The following is a 19,192-nucleotide window of genomic DNA, read 5'->3' as shown; positions in this document are numbered from 1 at the left end:
TGATGTTGGCAGACATGGCTGGGAATGGGTAGAGAACAGAAATTTAAATCTTGTGGCTAAGAAGTGAGGAGCTGCGTTTGAAATACCTGGAGAAAAATTCCGTTATTTTTAGTGTTGATTAGATTTTGTAATTAAACGATGACTATAGCCTGGCTCTCTCAAAATGTTTTCAGTAGAAGGGTGATCTGGAAAGTTCATCGATTTTCTTTTTAATACTACCTGGTGTTTTACTTAGATATATACTTCCTGTGTAATTTCTTAACAATAAATGCTTCCTGTTAGCCCTGGTTATGGGTGGATTGTGACAGTTCTGCTCTTGAAAAATCAGCATTATTGTAGGAGAGGTTATCTGTAAGGCATGTGTCTCTGTGGAGTACCCTCATTGTCAGTGAGCATTCTGTTTCGAAAGAAGAGAGTTTGAGTTGTAGGATTAGGCTATAACTTCCTGTAATCATGTATTTTTCTTTTTTCTTTTATATCCTGAAAGAATACAGGAAAATTGTATGTATTCGCATAAGCAGCAATCATTTTGGGCAGTATAAAAGACTGCTCCAGAATCTATGCTTTTGTTTTGAGTATGTAATCATTGATTTTGTTAATCCTTTGACCAAAAAAAAAAAAAAAACACAAACAAACAAAAAACACCCCCAAACAAAAACTGTGTATAGCTTTCTATTTCTATTATGCACCTTAAAGGATCAATTGTTTAAGATTTTTATAAAATTGTGGGGACACATCAGCAATCCTGAAAATGGCATTTAATATCCAAATACGATTTTAAAATATAAAAAAAAAAATCTAACTCAGGTGTTTGAATACTTAAGCCTCAGTGTTTTTCTTCAACTTTTGTTGCTAATCAACATTTTGATCTTCAATAAAATGTAGTCACTTAATGTTTATGTGGGTTGCCAACATGACAACCTTTGTTTTATAAGCTCCTTTATCCACTACCTCGCTGATACTCCTAAAATGGACGCCAAGACATGAAAGACGGGCTGATGGGCACTGGGAAGGAAACGTTTGCGTGGCTGCAGTCTTCCTTTTCCAACTGATTATAGGATCATTCATGCCTTTTCTAAAAACAACAATATATGAAACAAAAAGAAAGTTCGGTAAATAAGTTTAAATCAGAGCTACGTTTTAATACCGACCACCTTATTACCGATTTATATTTACTTGCATTTACTTCTTAAACATTTAACATGACCTCTTGTCATTTAGACTCGCTAAATATGTCACTTATTTAGTTTATTTAAGACCAATTTTTTTTTCCTTAAAGTTAGAAAGAATTATTTGCTAGCTTATTTCTTAACTTCGTTGCAGCGAACTCAGTAAGAACAAACTTATATTCAGACTATTTTATGTCCAATTATTTTCCAACAGTATGATCAGAAGGTGAATTAAACAAATATGCCAGAATATACCTAAAGAAATATTAAATTTTTTGATACTGGTAAAACTACATTTTATATTGTGTATTAGAATTAAGATTTGCTAAATATCGGCTGTTATACTCAATAAATTTTCTAATACATTCTCACTGGCCTACTTGTTACATATCTTAAAACGAAAAAAGTTCCCCAGGAAGATGCTCCTTGTTAACTGGGCGTAATAGATACTTCTTTGTGCAACCTTTGTTTCAAAAGTATGATTAAGAAATTATATTGATGACATATTTCAGAAACAGACATGTAGGTGTAACATAATGCATATTTCTGTACTTTTAGACCTTTGATATTACAGACACATTAACGTTTAGGTTCTTAACTATTTCCATATTAGTATTAATATTTTAAATCTTATTTTAAAGTGTATAAATACACTTTGATTGTAAATGAACTCGATCTCAGCACATATTTATCGTAGTTTGGATTGTATAATGTTTTGAAGTAGAATTATCAAGACAAATGAATGAATATTTAACTGCTACTTGATGCCTATTATTAAGTTCCATTTTGATGTATATACCTGAACATGCAAGCACATTATTCTATAAACTCATATGAACATTTCAGAGAGCCTTCGTTCAGAAGTTGGTAATTATTCACTCACTTATTCATTTATTCAACAAATGTTTATTGAGCACCCACTTGAGTATGCTAATATTTTGTTGACAGAGTTATTTTGGGTAACAGAGAAGGAAGCCACACATGTGGATGGAAGAGGGAATAGATTTAAAATAAAGTCCAAAAGCCTAGGTAGAAAAGGGCAGTACTGCAATGAGATTCTTGTCAGTAGATTAAAGTGTGTTCGCTTTTAGTGTACAGATTCCAGAGGATTCCAGAGTGTTATCTGGATTCCAGAGTGTCATCATAAAAAATTAGGAGATTAGTTGTGGTCTATGTAGCTATCGGAATTTTGTTTTACCACTATTTTGGTTGCTGCATCTTACTGTCCAAAATGGTTGAGTTGTTCAAGTCTCCCGACAGATGTATCAGGTGAGCCATTCAGACGCTGGGAGGAAGAAGCTAAGTAGGGAAGACTGAACCACATGCTGGGTCGTGTGTATGTCATCAGAGTAGGTGTCACCGAACCTCGGAAGGTGTGGCCGCCACATGGGGAAACCACAGTGGCCTGTTCGTGAGGAAGTTTTTTCTTTCCTTTGTTTTGTGTCACTAGACAGAGGAGGAAGAGGAGGCCAATCCCACATGTTTAAGCCAGCGTGGCCCTTTGGAAGAAAGTTTGCTAGGGGGCAGTGCATTTTAAATGGTCCCATCAGTTCGCTTTCTGTATTCTCTTGTGATTTTGTGTGTGTGCACGCGTGCGTGTGTGCTCGAGCGCCTAACTTTGTTCCATGCGGTTGATCGCTAATATAAAAAGAGGGTATAGGTTCATCTTCTAAAAATGAGATAAAAGTCACGTGAGTCAGGGAGCTGGGCTCGGAGGCTGCCGTGACAGCCCAGGCCCATGCCAGAGCTGGTGGATGGTAGAATGGAGATGAGCAGTGTCTGCCCGCAGGTGTGCAGCGCTGAAGCTGTTCAACGGCTACTCCCGGAGGGCCTGCTCTGTGCCAGGCAAAGGGGAGAATTTCTGCCCACAAGGAATTCCTAGTCTAGTTGGGTGGGGGAGAGGGTGAGAATAACTGACGAATGCAGATCTCTTTCCAGTTTACCGGATATTGTCACCTCTTACCCCATCTGATCCCAGCAGCTATGCCAGGCACAGGGACAGGTGCATGAGGGCCACTTCATAAGTATTCATTGGTGGAGCAGACCCAGTGTTGAGCCAGATTATTTTCTTCTTGAGTCTTATTTGATTAAGGGATTTTTTCCCCCCATCATGTTGAAAAACAAAAAGCACTGTGCTCAGTTTTATCTTGACTGTGTGTTGCTGGTTGTGGGTTTGGAGGGGTGGAGCACAGGGCCACATTCTTTGTGACCACGTTAGACCCCCTCAAGGTGGTTGTTGGAGACAGTGTAAAATAGGGACGTGACTGGTATGGGTGGCCCCGTGCGCCCATTCGCTCTCTGGCCAGTCCTCCATTGTCTTGCATTCTCCCTGTCCTCGTTCTCTCAAAGGATCCGATACTGTACCGTAGCATGTGGCAGTGTGGCCTAATTGCCTAGTGAGTTTAAAGTATTTCTTACAAGTGCGGGACAGAAGCTGAGGGGATTGAGGGAGCGAAGGTGGTGAGGGAAAGTCACAGAGAGCTGAGGGCTCTGCTCACCCCAGCTCTAGTCCCGTGAGGAGCTGCGGAGGCCCCAGGGGTGCACTTGGGGACGTGGGGTCTTGGGTGGGACTGGAGTGTCAGCAACAGGCAGCGTCAAGCTTGGATAAGGCATCATTGTGGGGGGTTTGGGGGGGAAAGAGGGCATGTGAAAGGGTTGCTGAAGCCAGTTCATGTTGAGCAGCATCTTTCTAGATCTTTCTCCAGGGGTGTTTGGAGGCCCGGGAGAGGGAAGGGCAGAGTCAGGATCATCGTGCACATTTGTGTGCCTGAGGGGGGTGGGGCTGAGACTCAGTCCCCACTTTCCTGCCAAAGCCCTGTGCCTTGATCTGCCCCAGGAAGGTGCCAAGTCCCTGTGGTGTTGGTGGGGCCCTGGGGGTGAATCCAAGCGTGGACGTGAAATAGCAGGAAAGGAAGAAGGTCAGGCTCTGGGGCAGGGGAGGGCTGTGCTTTCCGGTAACTGGCCATGGAGTCTGGGTCTAGGTGGGGTGGGAGATGTGGTCGGAAGAGTTCTAGAGAACGTGGGGAAGTAGGGAACGATGAGTGAGCAGAAACTTAGGTCAAGTGAAGGAAGAGGTTGAGAGAGTCCTGGAGTTAGGGGTTCATTCTGAAACCCAACAGGCTATGAGTAACAGCACCAGCTCTGCAAGGTTCAGCTGAAAAGTTTGGCTGCGGGTTGTGCTCAGGTTATTTTATTTCTCTAAAAGCAAGTGGAAAGGAAAGCAGAAAAGGGAAAAGCCACCCTGTGTGTTCTGTATTCCATGTTTTAAGACAGAGGAGATGAACATTTCTCCTCTTACAGTTGAGAATCTCTTGGTCCTGTACGATGAGAATACCCCTAATGTATGGATCTTGAGGTTTTGTGGAACAGGTTGAAGAATCAGTCCCTGTGGAGTGATGCCTTCTCCATCTGTCAGTGCCATTTATATCTCCTTTCCCATTAGCCCTTCTGAGTATTGTCCTGTACCTGATAGGATCCAATTGTTCTCAGAGACCCATGAGTGCTTTCCACTGGGTGTACTCAGGGGACAGCTGCCTTTGAAACCAGTAGTCCTTTACTGTCACAGGTTAGAGAGAGTGCCCTCGGAGCCCCACCAACGTGAGTGTGAATTTTTGACTCTATTTTTCAGTTGTGCGGCTTTGGCCAAGTTACATAAACCCAGTTTCTTCATCTGTAAGACTGGGATCGTGATCTTCCTCAAAGGTTTTTGGGAGAAGAAATAAGGAAATATATGCAAAGCTCTTAGCATAGTGTATTGTATATAGTACATAATAAATGGTAGATACTGTTTTTTTTTAATTTAAATTTTTTTTTAATTTTTAAAAATTGCGGTCAAATATTCATGACATAAAATTTACCATCTTAACCATTTTTAAATGTATAGTTCAGTGACATTAAGTACATTCACATTGTTATGCTCCTGTCGCCATCACCCAGTCACAGAAATCTTTCCATCTTGCAAAACAGAAACTCCGTGTACCCATGAAAATAACCCCCATTCCTCCAGAAGAGGGGCCAACCCCTGGCAATCCCCATTCTACTTTATATCTTTATGAATTGACTTCTCCAAGGACCTCATATAAGTGGAATCGTACAGTGTTCACCCTTTTGTGACTGACTTGTTATGCTGAGCATAATGTCCTCAAGATTCATCTATGTTGCACCATGTGTCAGAATTTCTTTACTTTTTGAAGCTGAATAATATTCCATTGTGTATCTATACCACATTTGCTTTATCTGTTCATTTGCCGATGGACACTTGGGTTGCTTCCACCTTTTGGCTATTGTGAATAATGCTGCTATAAACATGGGTGTACAACTCTCCCTTTGAGACCTGTTTTCAGTTCTTTTGGGTATATCCCCAGAAGTGGAATTGCTGGATCAAGAGACAGTTTTAGTATTCATAGCAGGTTACATTTTTGAAAAACTCATAATCTGAAATGATGTCAGTTGAGTTTGACTTTCCTGCATAGATAGTGGTCTAATGGGAGGCTTGACTGAGAGAGCTCATGATGTCTAGCTTTTTGTGGAAATAACTCAACTACCACATTCAGTCATCAATAAATTATTTTATAGTGTACAGTTTTTCTTGGGTGTTAATAAGGGTAATACTCTATTCACATAAAATAGTATTTATACAATATTCTAGGATATAATAGCCATATTTAATTTCTAATACAAAGTGTTTCTTAAGCATTTTTACCATTTCTGTTTAGAGAACTTCCTTTAGCCATTCTTTAGGGTGGGTCTGCTGGCAACAAATTTCTTTGTTTTCCTTCACCTGAGAATATCTTGATTTCCCTTTCATTCCTGAAAGGATATTTTTGTTGGGTATAGAATTCTGGGTTGGTGGTTTCTTTCTCCCTTCTTCTGCCTTTGTGATTTCTGATGAGAAATCTGCTATCATTTGCATTGTTTTGCTCTTATAGGTAGGATTTCAGTTTTTTCTCACTACTTTCAAAATCTGTCTCTTTGTCTTTAGTTTTCAAGGAGTGTGATTATGATGTGTCTTGTCATGGATTTCTTTAGGTTTGTTCTCTTTAGGGTACCTTTCCTTTCTTGAAAAGGTAGGTTTATGTCTTTTGCTAAATTTGGGATGTTTTTGGTCATTATTTCTTTGTGTACTTTTCTAGACCTTCCCTCTTTCTCCTTTCCTTCCAGGATTTGGAGGACACAAATGTTACAGCTTCTGTTATAGTCCTACCAGTGCTTGACACTGATCATTTTGTTAAAGTCTGTTTTTCTTTGTTATTCAGATTGGGCAATTTCTGTTGTTCTTATCTTTGGATTCACTGATTCTTTCCTCTGTTGTCTTCATTCTGTGGTTGAGCCCACCTAGTGAGTTTTAATTTTAGTTATTGTATTTTATCTGCTATTTCTTTACTGAGACTTTCTGGTTTTTTATATTTGTTCCCTGTGTGTTTGTAATTGTTTGTTAAAACATTTTTATGATGGCTGCTTTACAGTCCCTGCCAGATTGTCTTTTCTCATTCAGGTGAGATTTTCCTGGTTCTTGGTATGACAAGTGTTTTTTTTATTATATCCAGACATTTTGGGTATTATGTTATGAGACTCTAGATTTTATTTAAGCCTTCTGTTTTAACTTTCTCTGACACTGTACCAGCAGGTGAAGGGGGCAAGCTCTCACTCCTGTGAGGTCAGGGTGGAAGTCCAGGCTCCTCAGGGGGCCTTTATTCACCACCCTGGGGTGGGAGGGGCTGGTGCCTTATTAATGCTGGGTGGGGGTAAAGTTCAGGTTCCCCTTAGATAATATTGTTATTTTTATTGTTAGTTTTGTACTTGGTGCAATAGCCTGGACAGTGTCTGAGCTGTGTATTCCTTAAATTTAGCTTAGGTTTTTGGCACTACTTGTGTATGATAACTTGTTTAATGATAGTTAAATTCTCAAATTAGGAACTGAGCCCTCTTTAATCGCTAGCTTCCTTGAAATTAGTATATGTTTACAATTAACACATTGAATAAAAGATTTTAAGAAATGAAATAATAGTTTCCACTTTATTAACTTTGAAAATTTATTTTTAAAAGGAGAGAAAAGCCTGCTTAGGCAGATTTCCATTTTCTTTGTTATTAACATGCTAGGTTTTAGCAGACTTTTTAAACTTATGTTTAGGAGAGGCCAATGCATTAGAAATAGAAGAAATGGGTTTTGATTGGAGGCTTTAAAAATTTCAGTGGTAAAGTGTTCCATTTCATTTGCTAACTCACACCTGTGGTTTCAGGTTGATAACACAGACCTTAAAGATGGTGCAAATGTCTTTGGAATAATTTATTTTCAGGGTTCTTACTGGTCGTCTGTGCTGTAGCAATGACGTGTGGGATCCCAGTAACCGGATCACTTACTAGCTGGGTGATCTTGGGAAGATCTCCAGAACTCTAAATGTCGACTTTTCCTATCAGTAAAAGGGCTGTCATAACACTTATGTCAAAGAGTTGTCAAGAATATTAAATGAGATAATGTGCCTGAAAGCAATTTAGCTGATGGATATCACACACCAGAGGTAATTACCTAGTTTAGCTACCCCAGGCACATGGTGGTGATGGAGATAGACAATGTACCTAATTCCGTATGCTTTTCCACTGTGCCTTCCGGTAGACTATGGATATGTGTATATTTAAAAAATGTTTTGAAATGTTTAATTATGAAAAACTTTTCAATGCATAGCAAAGTACTAAATAAAACAGAATGAATACTCATGTACCCATTACCCAGAGTTAACAAATGCCATCTTTATTTGCCTCAGATCTTTCTTTTTTTTTTTTTTTTTAAAGAAAATAAAACATTTAGTTGTGGATATAACTAAGGCCTATTCTTTCATCCCTGAAATTGATAAAGAACATTTCCATGCACATGGTGTTACTAAATATAGATGTAGCCATAAAAATATAACTATTATTTTACATGTCTTAAAACTTATATAAAATGGTTTTGGACTGTTATATCCTTTTGCAAATGAGATTAGACATTTGAGATTTACCTGTGTTGCAGGGATCATGCTGTGGAGTGTTTCATCCCAGCCCTTCTTCTGTGGATAGGCATGTAGATTTTTGCCTTGTGCTACCCTCGCGGTCATGGCCACCCTACACATCTGTGTGATCTCTAGGGAAGGGTCCAGAAATGGAGCCAAGTTGTTGAATATTTCAGCTTTACTCAATAATGCCAAATTATTGTTGCAAGCATTTGTAGCAGTAGACATTCCTGTACTAGGGTATCAAATCACTACATCTTCACCAGCATTTGTTTATACTAGACTTTATAATTTTTGTCAATCTAACGGGAAGGAAATATTTTGCTGTTATTTTTATTTGCAAACCTTATTACTTATAGAGATTGAGCATCTTTTTATATTGGCAATTTAGATTTCCTTTTCTGTGCATTCTCTATTCATACCCTTTGCACAATTTTCTCTTGAGGTGTTTTATTCCTATTAATTTGTGGTACATTTTATATACTAATCCTTTATTATATGGATTGAAACCATCTTCTCAATCTTTGGTTTATTTTTTTCATTTTCCTTATGGTAATTTTTGAAATAAACTATGGTGTATGTTTGAAAAATTGAAATGCTTTTGTTTTTCATTTTCAAAAATGATTTTAGTGATAATACATACTTATAGTCCATGCTTTTGGATATGGCAGAGAAGGCTAATGGGACTAATTTCTTAGAATGCATCAGAATTTTACCCACTTAATTAATATCTAGAGGATAAAATTGGTTATTTTCCATATAGACTTTTGGTCAACTCGAAATCTTGGGCAGATTCCTAGTTCCCAGTCTCCCATCAGTTGAACTAAGGACGACTGTGAAGTTTTGTTTTGTTATTTGCAGGGACTCCTCAGCACACCAGTAATACGGGCACATTCCTGTTGCATCCGCAACGTTACCAAATAGGAGTTCTCAGGCCCTTAGAAAGAATGTTCTGTTGATCTGATTACAGAGATTTCTATACAGTGAATAATCTCGGTGCAATAAGCACTTTCTCCTTCCCCTAACCAGTAGTCTTGCTAACAAAATAACTTAATTGAGAAATTCACACTGTTGAGGCAAGTTGTGGCTGAGGCTCCTTGTGTATCTTTTGTTGTGCAATCAAGTAGCACTTATTCAGCAACTCTGCTCAGGCTGTCCCACCTAAACAAAACCCACCTAATCTCCCAAATCACTTTACAAAACAAAACAACACACAGAAGATACAGAAACCAGGAGGCCAGGGCGGATGTTGGATGTTGTATGCAGCACTCCCTCTCCTTTCCGCGCTAGCCACTATTTATGTGAAACTACTTTGGTAATTTTATATGTTTTAAAATTCGAGTGGGAAGTATACGTACTCTCTTCCCTTTCCTGATAGGGACTCTTCCTGGTTGTTCAGACGGTTTGGCACCACTTGACGATGGTTTGCCACAGCTGTGGGTGAATTCTAGGTGGAAATTAACAGCTGCTGGAAGAGTGGGCTCGCAACCCCAAATCTATAAGGCAAGATTTGGGGTCTGGATCTTGCAGACTTGCCTTTCTTAAGGGCAGTGGCCGTGTGCTTTGCTCAGTGCCTGTTGGCCTAGGAACCAGGGAAGGGGCCTCTCATTGTCTAGCTTTGATATTTATTCCTCCCCCCACTTACTGAATTCTTGCCTGGAATCAGTGTTTGGCACCAGTCACCATCTCTGTACTGTTCCTCCACTGTTTAAAGTTTTATGGACAACTGTAATAAAGAATGTGCTAAAATAACGACTATTGTCCATTTAATTACAAACTGTTTTCTCTATGTTATCTAGGTTACTGCAACTCCATGAGACAGACAGACAGACACACACACACACACACACACACACACTCAAACACATTTCAGGAGAGAAAACTGAGGCCCAGAGTGAGGGCCTCAAATCCCTTCCATCTTTCCCCCATGAGTTCACTCTGCCATGGGATCACCTGGAGGATAGCAAGTTGCTACTTTTATAGCAGCCCCTGCATACACCCTTGGGACAGTGTCCTTAGGCCAGTCCTCTGTCCTTCATCCGTCCATCCGATCAACCCATCCTGCACTTACTATCTGAGTCCATGAGGGCTAAGTGACAAGGCTGTGTCAGGGACAGAACGCATGGCCCCTGCCTTCTGGAGTGGATAGCATGGTAGCCAAGAGGGCCCACACACCGGTGACTACGAGCAAGTGTCGTGACTGTTATGACAGGAGAAGACGGTCCTGGTTGAAAAGCCTGCTGTCCCTCAGCCCCCCTTTTCTCTTCAACTCAGAGGGAGAATAAAAATCTATGTATTATAGAGAACTTGAACCCCTGAGAGTGAGACTTTCCTATTTTTTTAAATATAATACCGAGTATAAGGCTATAGAAAATAAAGACTCTAGAATTTTAGAATCTTGGAGGTCATTTGGTTTGCCTCCTTGTAGCCAAACCAGTGAGAATCTCCTTTCTCAGCCTCCGGAGAAGCAGGTCCCAGAATCTCTGGGTGGCGGTTTCCTGTGACACGCGGTGCCCAGCAAAGAGGCCCAGGTGTTCTGTGTGTCTGTGACTCGGAACACGCTCCACGCTTGCTCTTCCACCTGGATTCTTTCTAATGCTTTGGAATAACAGATCAGCGGAGATGAGTTTTGTTTGACTATTTCTGGATATAAGTGTTAAACAAAAAAAAAAAAAAGGGAAAAAGAAAAGAAAAATCACAAAAAAACAAAGTGCTGTTTAAATAAAGAAAAATGACTTTTACTTTCAAGAGAGCTTTTACCATTTTCTTAATGCTTATTCTCCTTCTGAGAGCTCGTCGTGGAGCAGAGCGTGACAGTGCTTTACCGTGGCGAGCCTGCCTTGTCCAGGCTGGGGGATGAATTAGCGCCCCGCTAAAGGCCAGAGGGGCCGGGAGGGCTGTACCGAAATTACCCCCGGACGGTTGCCAGGCTATTCTACGTTTTTAAAGACCTCCAGAGGCCATCCCTAATCTCCTTTAGTTTGCCTTCTCAGTGTTTAATAACCTTTGCTGTCAGGAAATTCTTCCTCGTGTTTAGCCCAGTCTTCTTGCCGCAGTCCAGTCCCATCTCTCTCGTTGTCCTTGGTGGTGGCAGAATGGGGGTCCCCATCTTCTCGACACTAGCCTCAGCATTCTCGAGGGGTGTCAGGAAGGCTTCCCTCAGCCTGCGCTTCCTCGAGTGAGATAAACATCTTCCTTTGCTCCCCCACGGCCCTGTTCTCAGCGGTCCTTTCTGGAAATGTCATCCCTGCCTCTGTGCTCTTAAGTCTCTGATACAAATATTCACCCCAGGCCTGTCTTGAGTTATCTGTTGGTTCCATTTTTACTCAAAGAGCAAGATCCTTTCATCATTTCCCTTGTTGTCGGTTCATTCCATTTCACTGCTGTTCTCGAGCTCTCCCTGGGCCTGGGGTGCCGCTGGCTCCCGCAGCTGCAGGGGTGTGGGGAGGGGTGGCTGCCTCCGACTTACCCCCTTACCCCGAGGAGGAGGAGCCCAAATGTCCCTCGCCAGTTATTATCCTTCTGACAGTCCATAGATTAGAACTGCTACTTTCTCTTCTCCACAAAAACGTGCGGGTTTTTTTTTTTTTTTTTTGCTAATTTACATTTTGGTACATTTAGAATTTCCATCGACCTCATCCTCTGAAACTTATGGCCCTATCACGTTATTAGTGCACTCCTTGTTCTTGACGCATTTTATAAATGCCACAAGGGAACTTTGCCCATAGAAACTCTGCCCGGTGAACAATTGGTGGACCTGTTTCCCATTAGAGCCTGAGCGTTCCTCGCGAGGGGGTGTGATTGATCTTTGTGTCTCTCCAGCACTTATCAGAAATGCCTGGCACGTTTTAAACAAACTTAATGACTGTTGGTTGGTTGTCAAATGAGTTGTTGGGAGATTTGCTTTATTTTTTTCCCCCTCGTTCTCTGTCTCTCCGCTCCTTTCACCCCAACATAAAAGCAGCCCAGAGCTTCTGCCTGGCTGCCGGCGTAGGCAGCCCTCCCAGCTCGGCTGCCAAGCTCTTAGCAGATGAAATAAAAATCTATTTATAACTGGTCTCTGATGGATTTCCTCCCTACCTGTGGTAGTGCTCCATCAGCAGGTGTGCTGAACAGATGGAGAGGGGTTTTAATTTTTTTCAGTTCAATTAGATCAACTCTCCAGGTTCAGACCAGTGCATTCCCTTCCTCACTTAGTTTCTTCCTCTTGGCATTGAAATTGTCCAGCATAGCAAAACACAAATTAAGTCCAGGAGATAAAATGCATATAGCGCCTGCCTTTGAAATAAGCACTTTGGCAAAGGAGCCGTATTTGACATCATACACTAAATCAGTGTTAACCCTTTTCTCCCTCAGGCTTCATTTTAATGTGATTTAAATCAATATTAGGAGTGCTGAAATGCTATAGGGCACAAGTGCTTTCTTTTTCCTTCTGATTTATTTTTAGCCTTTGAACTTAGGCATTTGGAAACTGTATCATTACTGTTTTGGAAGCAACTTCATCTCTGGTAGTGGTTCAGTGTATATGAGGAAGAATTTTAATGAGGAGGTGAAGTCATTAATTTCATGAAGTTCATTTGACATCTTTTTTCATGGACTGTCAAACTGTCCGGGAGACTGGTCCAAGGGGACCAGTCCAAAGCCAGTCTTGGACGTGGCCTGACCTAGCTCTGGGTTTTAACATCACGAGTCAGTGAAAGATTGGTTGCCACAGTTTTTGGCTTCCACATATAGAAAGACATAAGGATGTAATTGCCATGTCTGCCCTTGGTAGGGTGTATCATCTCTCGCTCCCAAGATCCTGGGTTTCAGTTAGTCCCTGGCTTTCAGACGGGAGGCCACGTCTGGTGGCAGCCACGTGATTCATGCATTCCGCAGACATTTGCGGAGCCCCAGCCTGGTGTCCCGATGTAGCCTTCAGTGAGGGGCTCGTTTAGGCTCTTTGTTCCATGTAGCACCTTCAAATTTATTATGTAGTTAATATCTTTTCCAAGCTGGTTTTGAAATAGGAAAGATGTGGCCTATTTCAGTGCCTTTTTTCGTTCAGATTATAACAGAAGCAAGTTTTTATTATACTCAATTCTTAATTGTTTCTGGATGATTTTTTTTCACAAGTCTGGACTCCCCAGATTGGTGGCTTGTCCTCTAGCCTCTCTCCCGTTTTATTACCCGCTAAGATGCATGTTAGGGGGTGTCCGGAGCTCAGAGAGATTTGGCCCAGTCAGTTCCCCTGCCGGCTGCGAGTGGGGTGAACGGTTTAGTTGGGAGAAACAACGCAAACAGGAACTGCCTCTTTGTATTCATGGCATCGTCTGGCGAGTGCCTTTGAAGGTTCTCTGTCGTTGTTTTCTGTACTTTTTCACAGGCTTGCATATTTGGAGGATAATTTAAATGTTATCTAGCAAAATCGCCTCTCTGATCCTCCCCTCTCCCTTGTCAAGTGGCTGTCTTGGTCTTCACAATAGAGATCTCCCTTTCCCACAGGCTGGCTGCGTGTGCTGCCTTTGGGAAGTTACTCCGTTGAGTTGGGATGCCGTGGTCTTTCCTCCTATTCCTTTCGTCTGCGGATCCTCCTTTTACCTTTGGGATCATAGAGCACAAAATCGAATTCCGACACGTGGCAGCCTTTCACATGTTTGAAAAGTGACCCTTGTGTATTGCAGCCTCTGTGTATGACATGGTGCAGTGACATGGTGCAGTGACCTGGTGCAGTGACATGGCTTCCTCCAAACCTGCTCCAGTGTAGCTCCCTCTTTACTGTGGGGTGGCGTGCAAAGGGGGAAAGTAACATTTTTATCTAGGTTCCGTCTGACAAACGGGGGACCTTCCCTGACCTAGGTAGAGGTGAAGCCTGTCTGAGAACTTCCTGTTTGCTTGAGTTGATCCAGTGGAGCATCTTATTCCTGAGCAGGACAGCAGGGTTTCTGCTGTATTCAGGGACAGGATGGATTTACTTCGATCATCTGGATCTGGCTTCGGTCATTTCTTGGAACCCGCCATGTGGCTGGTTGATCGTGGTGCATGAATATGTGGAGAATGATGTCTAGTGTGGTGCTTAAGGACACGTTCAGGGCCTCTGCAGTGCTTAGGTGGCCTTGAACGTGAGTCATTCCATCCAGTCAAACCTCTGCCCTCGCCCCTTCCCTCGCTGCGATGCTGCACCACTGCGTGTTTCTCTCTCACGGGGCCGCTTAATCTTGTCTCCTTTTCAAGAGCCCCAACCACAGGATGCTAGTTCTGCAGGGGTGTGAGATAGATTCCCAGGTTAGCTCCATGTAGGATTTGTCCATCTCTTCTCCCGTCCACTCCTGCAGCAAGTGGAATCATTGCAGGGAGGGGCCATCGGACAGGGTTTGGGGGGATTTTTTTTTTCTTTTATAGCATTAACACATCGTGCCTCATTTCTAAGAGGAGGGGTGCGTGGGTGGGCTTGGAAGTGTCTCAGTGTGGGGATGTTCACTCTCTGGAGCTGTACCTGGCACAACGTGGGAGACACTTGAGAAATGGCTGTTGGGTGAATGAAGGAGTCAGAAGTTTTTGTGCCACACTGTTGCCACCATTGTTTCCAAAGCTATTGTGTCATAAGAGTGGCAGAGTGTCCTCAATCCCAGCCTCCGACTGGGTCCCACTGAACAGTCACACCAAACGTCTCTCAAGTCTCTGGTCATGTGTCAAATTCCCAAGCTGTCTTAGGTCTCTCTCTCTCTGTCTCTCTCTCTGGCAAATAGTTGTCTCATGTAGATTCAGCCATACTTAATTTTACCTCAAACATTGTTGCTTTTAGTATATTCACAAAACTGTGCAGCCGTCACCACTATCTAATGAAAGAACATTTTCATTATCCCTCCCAAAAAACTGTAGAATTAGTAATTAAATGGTATAGTTTTAGCAATAGAATGAGCCACTGAATTGATGGAACACAAGACCCAAGTTAGTATGAAAACTTATTACAAGGGAAAGATGACATCGCATCATCAGAGGTGAAAGGATGATTTTAATCCTGTTGGGGCCCCTGGCTGACTGTACTGAAAATGTCCCCATCTCACATCCGATAGCAAAATAAATTTGAGATGAATTAAATATTTTATGAGGGCACACATTCATAGAACATTAAAGAGAGATTCTGGCAGTCATGTGGGGGTTAGATTTTGTGGAATGGTAGGGACATCAGACATGCAGGGAAGAGGCCACTGAAAACAGAGGCAGAGATTGGAGTGATGCCGCCAAAAGCCAGGAGTGCCAAGGATTGCTGAGAGCCACTTTAAAAGCTAGGAAGGGGGCCAAGCACAGTGGCTCATGCTTGTAATCCCAGCACTTTGGAAGGATGAGGCGGGAGGATCACTTCAGGCCAAGAGTTTGAGATTGTCCTGAGCAAGAATGAGACCCCGTCTCTACAAAAAATAGAAAAATTAGCTGGGCATGGTGGTGCATGCCTGTAGTCCCAGCTACTCAGGAGGCTGAGACAGGAGGATCGCTTGAGCCCAGGAGTTTGAGGATGTAGGGAGCTATGTGCTCTACCCTGGGTGACAGAGTGAAACCCTCTCCAAAAACCGTAAAATAAAATAAAATAAAAGCCAGGAAGGGGCAAGGAAGGATTCTCCCCTAGGTACCACTAATTACCCCCTGCCAATACCTTGATTTTGGACTTGTGGCCTCCAGAACTGAGAGAGAATCAATTTCTGTGTTCAAGCCACCAAAATTGTGGTAATTAGTTACTGCAGCCCTAGGAGACAAATGCAGTGACTGATCAGCTGCGGGATTTGACAGAGTGAGCAGTCAGAACCATTCCTAAGTTTTCTAAAAGATTGATACCATAAGCTGGGTTAGTTCAGTTCCTGAGTAGACAAGAGATTTAATTCATGATTCAGGAGGTCCCACGGATCTGGGAGATGAATTTGAGGATGCTGGGCTGGCCCTATGGGGGCAAGGACTTTGTCTTAGTCACTCCTGTATCCCCAGCATATAGAACAGTTAGAACTGAACACAGTTGACTCTCAGTAACTCTTTATTGAATGAATTAAGAAATAGAAAATAAACAAAAATGTAAACTGTGTCAATTTTTAAAACAACGAGACATGAATTTTTGAATGAAACCAGGCTCTGATGGGGACTACAGGGCCAGGATAATTGCTGTCCCCTTCACCTCCTGCCTCGCTTACCTGTTGGCGGCTCGAGGCACAAGTTCATGGCTGGAGCCGCTGCCCTGAGTTGACGCTGCTGACACAGTAGCCTGACACTCTGCTCTCAGGGCGCATGGCTTCAAGCTGCGTGTCAAAGCAGGGAAGAACCATCCTTGTAACTAACTTGCTAAAGCTCAAGTTAAGTTATAGTGTTAATACTATAGTTCATTAATTTCACATACTGAGTAAAAAGTAATCCATTTGATAAGCAGTCTCTGAGCACCTGCTCTGTGCTGAGTGCTGTGCTAGACTCTTGGGTACAGAGGACAAAGAGGTGGTTCCTCTCCTGGAGGTGTCTACAGGTGTTGTAGGTAGGAGGTCAGACAAGTAGATGAATAATTTTGATGTTGTGTGATAACGTGCCGTTGCTATAAGCCTAGGGTGCCACATGAGCATAGAGCAGGGTCCGCTAAGATGAACTAGACATGGTGGAGTTTAAAAAAAGTTTAAGTTCTATGTGGGCTGTATGGAGGTAGAGGCTTGGTCACAGGTGAAGTGGTTGGTCTGCCACGTGGGACGACATGAGGCGTGCGGAAATGCACCCTGTCCAGAACGGCTGTGCTGAAGCGTGCCTGCAGTGCCCCTCGTACTTCTTTGCCTCGTGCTTTCTAGGAGTCCTGTCCTAAAACAGATTCCTCTGTAGGACTTCTTGGGCTGTGCTAATTGGGCATTCCTGCTTTGTTGGAGATTGACTCCCAGGTTGGTTTCCAAGGGAAGAGAACATGACAGAGGATGGGACACAGGACAGGTGAGTTTAGAGAGAAGTTGGAGCAGAGGGAGTGTGCTCCGGGGCATTTATGGAGAAGAATTGCCACAAGGGTGCGGGGCGGAGAGAGTTCTGAGAAGGGGCCCCAATGACAGTCTGAAAAATCCTCAGCTTTCCCTGAGCTGGGCGTGGCAGGTGCTCCGTCCCCGTCCCCTCGTGCTGGCCAGCTGCATGTGCGTAGCAAGAGGGGCCTGGGCTGGTTCTGTCCCCGCGTAGGTGTGAACTCGTGGCTTGTCTTTTGGGAGTGGGGGAAGATACTGGCTTTATATCAATGTAAGTTTCTATCTTTTGGGTATTTGAATGAATCTTAATTGTTGGGATCATATCTTCTACTGATCAAATAAAGTGTCTTATAACACATATGCGGATAGTCAGTAATTTGATGGTACTGGTGTGAGTGAAAACAATACATGGGCTTGGCCATTTACACAACATCAAGCAGATACTTTCCAGACTCTTTTTTTGTGATTGCTGTGAATGTTACATGCAAGTATTAAGATATTTTAATTTTCAATAACTTGGACTCTGCTCTGATGAACAAGTTAGAAAATGTTGTCAGAGAAAAACTAAATTTACCCTCATTTTCGGTCATGAATGAATCTCTGATTGCCATGCTGAAGAAAAATCCTGCGTTTCTACTGCCTTGCCTGAATTAACGAAAATATAATGTTCCATTTTGATCAGGAGATACCAGAGGTTGAACGTAAACAAAAACATAAGAAGCTCTTCATCACTCTGAGGAGATGTTTAATTTTCATCAGTCAGGAAAGAGACAGACACAAAATCAAAGGTGTTTATAGGCTTTTAGTGTAAGATTCTGGTTATTTTATGTCCACTGGGATTTAACTATCCCCTTGGGCTAATGTTGGTTGGCAGATCAGGGCATAAGCTGTGGGTTTTCTGACTCCTAATTCCTACGCTGGAGAAAGGTTTTCACTTCATTGCCTTGGCAGGTATAATCAGCACTGTTGTACATCCTTGATTCTAGGAAATACTTTATAGTAATGATTCTTTTATTCATTTATTCAGCAAACATTGACTGAGTGTTAGCTATGTACAGCGAACTATGGGAAATGGTAAAGGGAAATAAAAATATGTAAATCATGGTTCCAACTATGTCTAAAGGCCCCTGATGACGTAAACAAGCACAGAAGACATACTGTTAATGTCCATGTGTTTTATTTTTTTATTTCAAAATATTAAGGGGGCACAAATGTTTTTGTTACATGGATACCTTGTATAATGTTTAAGTCAGGGTTTTTGGTGTGCCTGTCACCAGAATAGTGTTCATTGTACCCATAGGTAAGGTTTTGTCCCTCACCCGTGTCCACCCTCCCATTTCTTGGTTTCCAATGTCCTTTACATCTCTTTGTGCCCGTGTGTACCCATCATTTAGCTCCCACTTGTTAGTGAGAATATGTGGTGTTTTCCATTCCTGAGATACTTCAGTTAGGAGAATGGTCTCCAATTCCAACCAAGATGCTGCAGATGACATTATTTCATTCCTTTTTATGGCAGAGTAGTACTCCACGGTATATATACCGCATTTTCTTTATCCACTCATCAATTAATGGGCACTTATGTTGATTCCGTATCTTTGCAATTGTGAACTGTGCTGTGATAAACATTTGAGTGCAAGTGTCTTTTTGATAAAATGATTTCTTTTCCTTTGGGTAGATACCTGGTAGAGGGATTGCTAGATCGAATGGTAGGTCTACTTTTATTTCTTTGGGGAATCTCCATACTGTTTTCCATGAAGGTTGTACTAATTTGCAGTCCCACCAGTGGTGTATAAACGTTCCTTTTTCATTGCATCCATGGCAGCATCTATTGTTTTATGACTTTTTAATAATGGCCATTCTAACAGGGGTAAGGTGATATCTCACTGTGGTTTTAATTTGCATTTCCCTTATGATTAGTGATATTGAGTATTTTTTCATATGTTTTTTGGGCATTTGTCTATCTTCTTTTGAAAAACTTCTGTTCATGTATTTTGCCCATTTTTTGTTTTGTCTTGTTTGTTTTTTCCTTGCTGATATATTTTAGTTCTTTGTAGATTCTGAATATTAGTCCTTGTTGGATGTATAATTT

General features: G+C 42.0%; 1 protein-coding gene across 5 annotated transcripts in view; it reads left to right on the top strand.

The window, feature by feature from the left end:
- The window catches only part of MSRA (methionine sulfoxide reductase A), a 286,825-nt gene that overhangs the window by 26,553 nt on the left and 241,080 nt on the right, over positions 1 to 19,192 (top strand). The gene's annotated exons all lie outside the window — the stretch shown is intronic.

This window comes from Eulemur rufifrons, chromosome 12, assembly GCF_041146395.1.
Source record: "Eulemur rufifrons isolate Redbay chromosome 12, OSU_ERuf_1, whole genome shotgun sequence".
Taxonomy (NCBI): Eukaryota; Metazoa; Chordata; class Mammalia; order Primates; family Lemuridae; genus Eulemur; species Eulemur rufifrons.
Note: the sequence above shows the minus strand (reverse complement) of the source record. Positions and strands in the feature narration are given on the sequence as shown.